The sequence below is a fragment of the Trachymyrmex cornetzi genome, unplaced genomic scaffold (assembly GCF_001594075.2).
Source record: "Trachymyrmex cornetzi isolate Tcor2-1 unplaced genomic scaffold, Tcor1.1 scaffold291, whole genome shotgun sequence".
Lineage (NCBI taxonomy): Eukaryota > Metazoa > Arthropoda > Insecta > Hymenoptera > Formicidae > Trachymyrmex > Trachymyrmex cornetzi.
In genome coordinates this window covers 106365-116769 of record NW_017297596.1, presented here as the reverse complement: position 1 = coordinate 116769, position 10405 = coordinate 106365, and the positions used below count along the sequence as shown (strand labels likewise).

At 34.6% G+C, this 10405-nt stretch overlaps 1 long non-coding RNA gene across 1 annotated transcript; it reads left to right on the top strand.

The window, feature by feature from the left end:
- Nucleotides 1–2885: 2885 nt before the first annotated feature.
- Nucleotides 2886–4255, top strand: LOC108762290 (uncharacterized). Its single transcript, XR_001940161.1, has 4 exons — nucleotides 2886–2932; nucleotides 3416–3595; nucleotides 3924–4028; nucleotides 4187–4255. It is a non-coding gene; the product is annotated as an uncharacterized LOC108762290 (long non-coding RNA).
- The last annotated feature ends 6150 nt before the right edge of the window (nucleotides 4256–10405 follow it).

Below are 10405 nucleotides of genomic sequence, written 5' to 3'. Positions count from 1 at the left end.
GGATCAGTATTTGATATACTTTTTGGACCATCCAGTGGCCCTAATATTAAAATTTTTCAGCGGTTTCAGGAGTCTTGGGAATCTATTGACCAAGAGAAATATGAAAGTGCCCTTAAAGATAAAAAAATCTCCACTTTCCTAGCACCAATACAAAACGAAATGATTGATTTCATTCGAAATCAGCTTCTTCTTTTTCAACCTCGTGAGGACTATAAGGAGCTACTTATTTTGTCTCTTATATTCTTAGGTGCTGAAGACAAAATTAAAATTCGAAGTCCAGGAGCCTACCATAGAGCACGGTGGATGGCTAAATTAATTTATTGTATGAAAATATACCTTTTCAGGAGTCTGTTTAAAGTAAGAGCAAGTGAGCTATCTGGGCTTCGTCAGTTCAACTTATTTTTAATTAAAATATATTTGAAAAAGTGGTATACCAGTCAATGTCCAATTTTAGCTCCAGTAAATGATTTAGAGCTGTTAAAAGATCTTATTCAATACAAATCAATAAATCCTACAGTTTCAAAAGCAGCATACGACACTTTTTCTAGGCACTTATGGTACCTAAGTGACTCACTCGCTGGCTTGTCGTTATTCGATTCCCGAATATCAAATGAAGAAAGGAAGAAAATGACAAATTCTTTGAGAAAGGATGGCACAGAAATACCTCCAAAACGTATCATCGTGGACAAAGATACAATCGACGTAAATGAAATATCAGACTTCATAACAGAGAATAGTAAACAGATTTTCATTACCAACGGAATAAGTTTAAATTTTCTACATAAAGATCCAAGTCTATGGGAAGAAAATGAGGAATTTATTAAGTCACGGTATCGAATAGGACAACTGAAGGTAGTTAATGATGTAGCAGAAAGGGGTGTTTCATTAATTCAAAATTTTAATTCCGTGCTTACGAAACAAGAAGAACAAAAACAGTATCTACTGCAGGTGGTAGAATATCACAGAAGAGAGAAATATTCTTTTAAGAAATCAGTAAACTTGAATTAATTTAATTATTTTATAAAATTCCTTTGTTTATGTTAAAAATGTTTATAAAATATTATATAATAAATGAATATACTATTAGTTTATTAATACATTAATATATTAATATATGAATTTAAACAAATCAAGAATAAAGACATGCTTTGAACATATATTGAATGTGTTTAAGTATCCTCTCAACCTATATAACCTCATTACTAATACTTTAAACGCTTTTATCTCCGATTGTATAGCATAAATTTTTTCCACAATTTTTTAGGATATTCAGGAAACATCAGGGAGTAATTCCGATATGATTAAATTGTCAAAAAAAATTTATCAATCAAGGCATCGGTCAAAAACTAACTAAAAAAAATTAAAAAGTTTGTTTAAAAAATCATATCTGCTTTTTAAGAAAAGAATAAATAATTTTATTATAGTGAAATGGAAAGGTCAAGAGGTGTACTTTATGAAAAAAAAATATACAGCGAGTATCTCATGTAAAAAAATAGCTATTTTTTCAAATTAATAGCGAAAAACTGGAAATCTTTCAATTCCGTCACAAATGTGACTTGTGCGACTTCTAAATATTTTTTTAAAAATCTGAAAAAAATTCAGTGACTGTTTTTAACCATAAAGAAACAGTGGTTTCAAGAAGGCGACGAAAAAAAAATATTTTTGAAATTTTGAACCGCCCTACTCAGTAATTTAAAAGATAAGTCAAAGTTTATTCTTCAAAAGATATACATATGTCTGATTTGATTCTAAGACATTTTATAAAAAATAATTTGAACGAACGACAGTGTTCTCAATTTTTAAGTTAGAAAAACTTGCATGCTGTACAAGTGTATCTTCTTTCAGCCGATCTGTAGTAAGCTATTTCTTTATAACTAAGACATTAAGAGCTTTGGAAATTTTGGAGAAGAAAATGTCTTCGAATACAAACAGATATATGTCTTTTGAAGGAGACAAGTGATTGTTCTAATTCAATCTACGTACATTATATATTTTTTATTTTTAATTTATTTTTTACATACTCTCTCTCACTCTCTGATGGTGTCGGTAGTTGTTGCTGATTTGGAGCCAGAAGTCCTATTTAACGATGCTAGGACGACCGAGTCATCTTTACGTACTCATCAAAGATTTCGCGGGAGACGCGGTTATAATACGCAGAGAAGTAAGAAGTAATACATCTTAGTTTTTCATCTTGACTAATAACCTGAAAAATCATTTTCATTCTCTTTTCCTTTATAGAACTATATAAATTTTTTGCATAAATATATATCAATTTTCTTTATAATCTATAAAACATTCTTATAATCCATAAAAAATTTTTGTCCTATTTCTATCGTAATTTCGTTTAATATCTACTTAAATTCTACAAATTTATATAAAAGTTCTACAAAATATTTTAATACAGAAACCAATAAAATTAAAATGTGACATTTAATGTTTCTCCTGGTGAAAATTTTTGTTAGAATTTTCCATATAACTTTTTTGAAAGTTTGTATAAGTTTTATAAATTTTCAATATTTTTAAATAATTTTTTAAAACTGTATCAGAGCTTTTTTTAGAAATTGGAACACTTTTCAGAAGTGCCGTCTACATCTTTTTTATAATTTTTTGTACGTAAACTCCAAAATATTCTTGAATTTTTATTGTAAAGTTTCTCGTTTCAAATTATCTGATGAAATGTTATAAAATCTGAGAAAAAAGTTTAGAGCTTTCTTTTCAAAAATTCAGAAATTACAAAATAGAAAATATAATATTTCAGAATTGATTCACTAGGGTATACTCTATATTTATATTATTGTAACAGTCACACCTGGCAATATCCGCACACTTAATGCAGCATCTATAAGTGAAACTAGACGAGGTCGTGGGATGCCTCGCAGTTGGCACAGTAGATCTACGAGATTAAGACTAAATCATCAGAAAGTCGTACAAGGTAAAATACATGTTTTTATCATTTATCGTTATATATATCTCTGTTATTGACTGTAAAATTTATGTTAACAGTTGTGTTCTAAAATTTACTGCCAGTACTAAAAATCTATTGTTTACGTTACGTGCATTATATATTTTCAGTACTGGCAGTAAATTTTGGAACATCTCGTAATATCAATACAAAATCTATAATAAGACTATTAATAAATAGAAAATAACTTAAAAGGCGAGTCAAGCTACTCATTTATCCATTCCAAAGATATATTCCTGACTCGATTTCAAGATATTTTTTTTTAAAAAAGGATTTGAAGAAAAATGTCCTGTTTGAATCTTAATTTTGTAATTACAAAAATAATTAACGTATTACGAAAATATCATCTTGCGTCAGATTTGTAATACGCTATTTCTTTTTATGAATAAGAGATTAAGATTCGAATAAAAATTTGGAAAGACAAGTCGTAATTTATTTTCTACATATAACTAGTAATGTCGGAAACAGTCATCGATAATTTGGGATCGGAAGCCCTATTGGACGATACTACAACGAACGAGTCAGCTTCACGTGTTCGCGGAAGACCACGCGGAAGATCTCACGGAAGACCTCGCGGAAGACCTCGCGGAAGATCCGGCAGAAGACGCGGTAGACAAACTCATACGCAAACAAGTAAGAATTTATATCTTAGTTTTTCATCTTGGCTGTCATCTTAAAGAATAGTTCCTAATGATTTATATGTACTGTACGTACAATATACACACGTAGTCGTTAATGCCTTAATACGCCTTTTCATACTTTCTTCTCATTCCTTTTCCGCGTGTAACTTGGGATGTAAAAGCATTAATGACTACGTGTGTATATGCAGTTAATTAAGCTAATGTAACTTAATCGATATTAAAAGCTATATTTTTTATGATATTTGATTCAGGCGGTATTTTTGTGTATATCGTCAACAAAATTATTGATAAAATATGATAATAAATTGATATCAATTTAGGACACGCGAATACTGTACAACAAAGTACAGAGACGATTGATTTGACGGAGAACACACGGAAATCTGATCAGGCTTAAAATGATACAACGCCGTCTGTAAATGAAGGTGAGTTCTGAATTTATACACAAAAGCGACGTGTTTAACAAAACTGAATTGATTCATTTTATTTTCTATTATATCTTCATAATGCTTCATTCGTGCGAGTGTTGGATTTATCATTAATAAAAATATAGAAAACGTAATAACGGTTGTTATTGTTTCAGGACAGGCGAGTGCCGAGACACAAAATAACGAGACGTTGATTTGGTGGAGAATGCACTAGGATTTGATCAAGTATCTGATTAGGACGAAATGATACCGTACGTAGATGAAGGTGAGAGAGAGAGAGTGGAGGGAGAGGGAGAGGGAGGGAGGGAGGGAGGGAGGGAAGGAGGGAGGGAGGGGGAGAGAGAGAGAGTGCGTGCGCATATATATATGTGTATGGATGTATATAATGTATTTTATTATATGTAATACAACAATTCTTCAGAGACAGTGCAAGAACAAAGTAACCACGTTTTGTCTTTTTTTTTGCGATTTTCTCCAAAAACGAGCATATATCGGACTTTTTTTCTTAGTTCATCGATCCTCTACACGCTCCTGAAGTTTTGACATTTAATAAATTCGGGCCACCCTGTATATGTATATATATATATATTCTCACAGACATTTTTCGGGTGGCACCCAGTTGGACACGGCTCAATTGGACACGAGCCACTCACAGCGCTTGAGAAGCTTACAAAGCTCCTAAGCACCGGTCGCTGTGATTGGTGGTGTCCAATCGAGACGTGTCAATCGGGATCACCCCCATTTTTCGCATACTTTTTTATCCGAAAATTTAGCGTTAGTTGCACTTTTTGGACTGATCTTTTAGGCCGACCGCCGATTATCTTCTCACTATCTCAGCTATACACGATTAATGTCATTATCAATAAATTATTACATTTATATATTTCGTTGTTTTATTATTTTACAGATAACGAAGATATTTTTCGTGTGCCGGACGATGATTTCAGTGCTATCATCTCAAGTGAAGATGAACAGATCGATATTCCTTTTCATCCGGTCATTTCTACAGATCTAGTAACGTTACATGAATGTAATCCAGGCTCATGCTGTATATGCTTAAGCACCGATGCCATTTACGTATTTGTTCCATGTGGTCATTTGTGTATCTGCAATGATGCGTGGGACATCTGGAAGATGGCAAATGTCCGCTTTGTCGTAAAACGTTCTCAACATATATTCGTGCGATATCAACATAAAAGGAACTATCGTGTCTTCAGTACAAACTTTGTACTGAAGACACGATAATTCATTTTATGAACACGAAGGTTTTTATCAAAAACAAGATATCATTGATTTGTATTGCTACATACTTCTCTAGACACAATACATTTTTTTGGGTGGCACCTAGTTGGACACGGCTCAATTGGACACGAGCCACTCACAGCGCTAGAGACTACAAAGCTCCTAAGCACCGGTCGCTGTGATTGGTGGTGTTCAATCGAGCTGTGGTCAATCGGGATCACCCCCATTTTTTTTATTTCTGTCTACACAAAGGTTTTTATTAGCGTCAAGAAAATTTCCGACAGTAGCAAATTAAACATTCTGCTGTACGTATTCAATGGGCGCATTCAGCGGACTCAACAGTTGAGTGAGCGCTTACTGTTATTGGTGTATTCTTCTAAATCTAAAATTCTGATTGGATGAGCTAAAATCCATTGGCTGCGGTCAGCAGACTCAACTGTTGAGTCCATCGATATATAACACTGGACGGAGCATAGCATCAAAACCATCTTGACACGACTGAAAGAGATGAAACAATGGTTGCGTTCAGCAAATTCAGCAGTTTTGCAACCGTTTCATAATTCGTTGCGCTGATTGGATTATACTTTTAGATTTAAAGGAATAGTCCTATCTGAGCGAAGAATCACAAAACGGTTGCAAAACTGTTGAGTCTGCTGAACGCAGCCAATGTTTGGGTAGGACACACTGATGGGTGCTGAACGCACTCATTCTTTCGTGAAACTTCTCTCGGGAAGGGTTCCGATTGCACACATTGCATGTTGCACACATGCGTCGCTAATTGGCCAATTTAAAAATAAATTATTCTCATTGGTAAAGCAGTGAAAAATTACTAGGCACAAGCTGATATGAGTGGTGTTTGCAATCGGGATTGTAGGCAAACGGGATCCTCCCAATGCACCCATTATAGTGGACTTGACGAACCTATAGAGTTGGGAGCCAATCAGATGCAAGAGCCCACTGAGCGCTTACTGAGCGGTGTAGTACTGAATGCACCTATTGATTCGGCCATTTTGAATTTTTAACCCCGTTTCGAAATCAGCTACCTCGAAAATTCCCATATACCAAATTTTACCGGAATCGAAGAACTATTAACCTCAATGAAAAGAGGCTTCAGGGCGCGTAATTCATCGTCTACAATACACGAAGTAAGAAATGAGAGTAAAAAATTGACCAATTATAAACAAAATAGAATATACCGTGGTAAAAATTTAAAACAATATAGTTAAGAAGGCATACACCACGAACGCCAGATTGAGATTGGCTTGAAAATTTATTTGTATTTGAAATATTACAATAAAATAGACGTTTCGGTCTTAAATTAGACCTTCCTCAGTATTACAAAAATAGTTAATAATAATTTATTACGCATATAATTAGTTAAAATTAACGAATATAAGTTCTATATGTTGTCAGCAGATGATTTGCTAACGCTCTTAAATAGATTTGATTACGATAGACGCAACCGTGTTCAAACAATTAAATTGTCTACCGGATCCTGATAAATGAACTAAAGCCAATAGGAACATTCTTTGTTCAACCTCGATTCAACGCAAAAGTTCCTATTTCTATTAAAAATTATATATAAATTTTCTTAAAATTAATCATATTGATCGTGTTCACAAATTTCTTTTATGTGAGCATAACAAGAATACTTTATATTGTAATATATTTAAAATATTAAGTAATTTAATTAAAAAATACAATTTGAATAATAGTTCTAAATTAACCATGTCAAGAGAAAAAAACTATATAAAGATCAATATACGTCAAGAGAATAAAAAGATTGAAAAGATCGATATATAATACTTTTTAGACAAACTAACCTGCGTCGAACGATAAAATAAACAGCAATCCGGGATCTAGAGCCAATGTGATTGTGCTCAGCGTTAAAAACGTTATATTAATTTTCGTACATGTTCATATACATTCACTGAGATAGTAATGGAAAGTTCTAGAATTATGTAGAGGACGATATTTTAAGTAACGGAAAATATGATTCGGGTAACTTTTCCGTGTCATTTTGTTTATTGATACTATGTGTTTGTTTTTTGATGAATATCATTTCCGATGTTAATCTTTTATTGAAAAAGGGTTTCGTATCAAGAATTTCTGTCACCCCATTAAATTTGTGATCAAAATTCACTTGATGTTGTGCTACTACACTGTGGAGACTGCTCGAACTGGCAGTGTTCGATTTATGTTCTTTTATTCTAGTTCTTACTTTTCTTTTCGTTTGCCCAACATATGAGGATTCACAGCTCAGACAATTGATTTTATAAATTACATTACAAAGTTCCATTTTGTTAAGCTTGTCTTTCCCTGTTTTTATAATAGAATTAAGTTTATTCATTGGTTTGTAACCGATTTTAAAACAATTCTTTTCAGCATGACCAATCATAGTTGATTATTCTTTTCACATTCGACTGTGATTGGTCGATTTCTTAATCTTACCTTTTACTCCGTGTATTGTAGACGACGCATCACACACACACGTCAATTTTAAGATAGAATATAAACTTAATTCATCCCCAGTGAGAGAGAGGTGGGGAAAAACAGTAAAAAATTACTAGGCACCAGCTGATATGAGTGGTGTGTGCAATCGGGATTATAGGCAAACGGGATCCTCCCTCGATTTACTGACTCGACCCGACTCTGAGTCAACAATCTGTTCTGTTTAGCTGCAACAGAAGAGCTAAATTGTGTAAGAAATGCAGCTGAAAAGAACAGACTGTTGACTCAGAGTCGGGTCGAGTCAGTAAATCGCTATCAGAAGCTTTCTCGACTTGAACTTGCCCAATAATTCGATCTATAGTCATTTATAATTTTTCACTGGGTAAATATTTGTAATTTAGTAATGTCTATAGGCTCCGATTGCACACATTGCATATTGCACACATGTGTCGCTAATTGGCCAATTTAAAAATAAAATATTCTCATTGGTAAAGCAGTGAAAAATTACTAGGCATCAGCTGATATGAGTGGTGTGTGCAATCGGGATTGTAGGCAAACGGGATCCTCCCTAATTTTTTATCTAAACAAAATATATCAATTTGTCATAAAAAAAGTAATATGTTTAACTAATTTTAATCTAAATGCGTGCGTAAAGTGTATCAATATAAAAATATTGCATTAAATATATAATTTCCATATCGGTGGGGCGGAAGGGAGGTTCCCAGTATTTTTGAATACATTACCAATGAAATATTATTATTTTAAATTAGTCAGTTAGCGATGTGGGCAAATCTGTAGTATACATTCTGGCCCATATTCAGAACGTGCTTACAACGATGTTAGCGCGCTAACATACTATATTTTACGTTACGCATATTATAGAATTTCAGAAATAAAAGCGCGCTTTTGTCGATAAAAGCACGTTCTGAATACGGGTCTCTAACTACACACGCTATCACTGTTAACGAAGCCATTTGCTGGATTCCCACTGCATCCGATTTGCGTCGTGCGACGCTCTGCAACCAATCAGAAAACAGGATTCCGATGGATTTTGCTTCGTTTCATCGGAATACTGTTTTCTGATTGGTTGCAGAGCGTCGAACGATGCAAATCGGATGCAGTGTGAATCCAGCAATTATGTCGGCATGTTTTTTTTTCATTTTCCGACCCACTAAAAACCGTCATAGCATCATGCGACAAAGAATCCAAAGATACAGCGATAATATCCTCCGGGGAGCAGAGGTCTCGCTTGAACACAATTCTTCGCACCAATATCTATCGCACCAATGGGAAGGCTCCGATTGCACACATTTCATATTGCACACATTTGTCGCTAATTGGCCAATTTAAAAATAAAATATTCTCATTAGTAAAGAAGTGAAAAATTACTAGGCACCAGCTGATATAAGTGGTGTGAGCAATCGGGATTGTAGGCAAACGGAATCCTCCCCACACCAATCTCTATCGTACCAATCTCGGGGTGATCCCGATTGATCACGGCTCGATTGGACGCCACCAATCACAGCGACCGGTGCTTAGGACCTTTGTAGTCTCAAGCGCTGTGAGTGGCTCGTGTCCAATTGAGCCGTGTCCAATTGGGTGCCACCCCAGACTTTCAAGCCTATCTCACATGAAATGTATAACGGAGCATAAACATGAAAGAAGACCGCTGGAAAAATGAATATCGAGCATAAAGTCGCCATGTTGATTTACATAAGCCTTATGTTATGCTTACAATCTGTTACCCTGGACCTACAATAGGTGTTTTAAGCCTTTAGTCGCAAAAAAATTGACCAATTACAGTCGAATCCGAGAAGAATAAGCGACTGTTATTCGTCCATTTCTTATGGCTTAAGACTGAAAATCCTATTGTAGATCCCGACTTATGCATTTCACGTGGGATAGGGTTTGCAGAGGGTGCTTTCCATTTGAGGGCACAAATCGACGCAAGTGTCATTCTATCTTTATCACTCTCTAAATGCCAAGAAGATAGAACAACGCTTGTGTCGACTTGTGCCATCAAATGGAAAGCACTCATAGAAGTCTGTGAGCAGAAGGCAACGAATTTGTAACCATTTTGTGATAATCTGCTGAAAGATAGGATCATTCCTCAACATTTAACAATATAATTCATTCAGCTTGAAGAAAATATCGGACAGTAGCAAATTAAACATTCTGCTGAATGTATTCATTGACTGTAGACTCAACTGTTGAATCCATCGATATATAACACTGGACGGAGCATAGCATCAAAACCATCTTGACACGATTGAAAGAGATGGAACAATGTTTGGGTAGGACACACTAGTGGGTGCACACATTCTCTCGTGAAACTTCTCTCCCTCTTGAAAGAAAGTCAACCAATAGGACAATAGCAGCCCACGTAGCACAGCAGCGCATGGAAAGCGCTTTCGAAGCGCTCTTCAGATCGCACCACCCAAAACTGCTGTCAGTTATGCGGTTTCATAGCACATGAATAACTCGGCAGATTTCAAGTCACATTGATCAAAAAATGATTATGCGCGTGAAAAGCGCTTTAAAAGCGCTTGCACTTCAAAGCGATTCAAAAGCGCTTTTTTAGCGCAGAAACATCGAGGTTTTGTAGACATTATCCCGGGAAAGAATGTTTTATATAAAATTACATAAAATTATATAAAATTGTATAAAATTATATATAATAA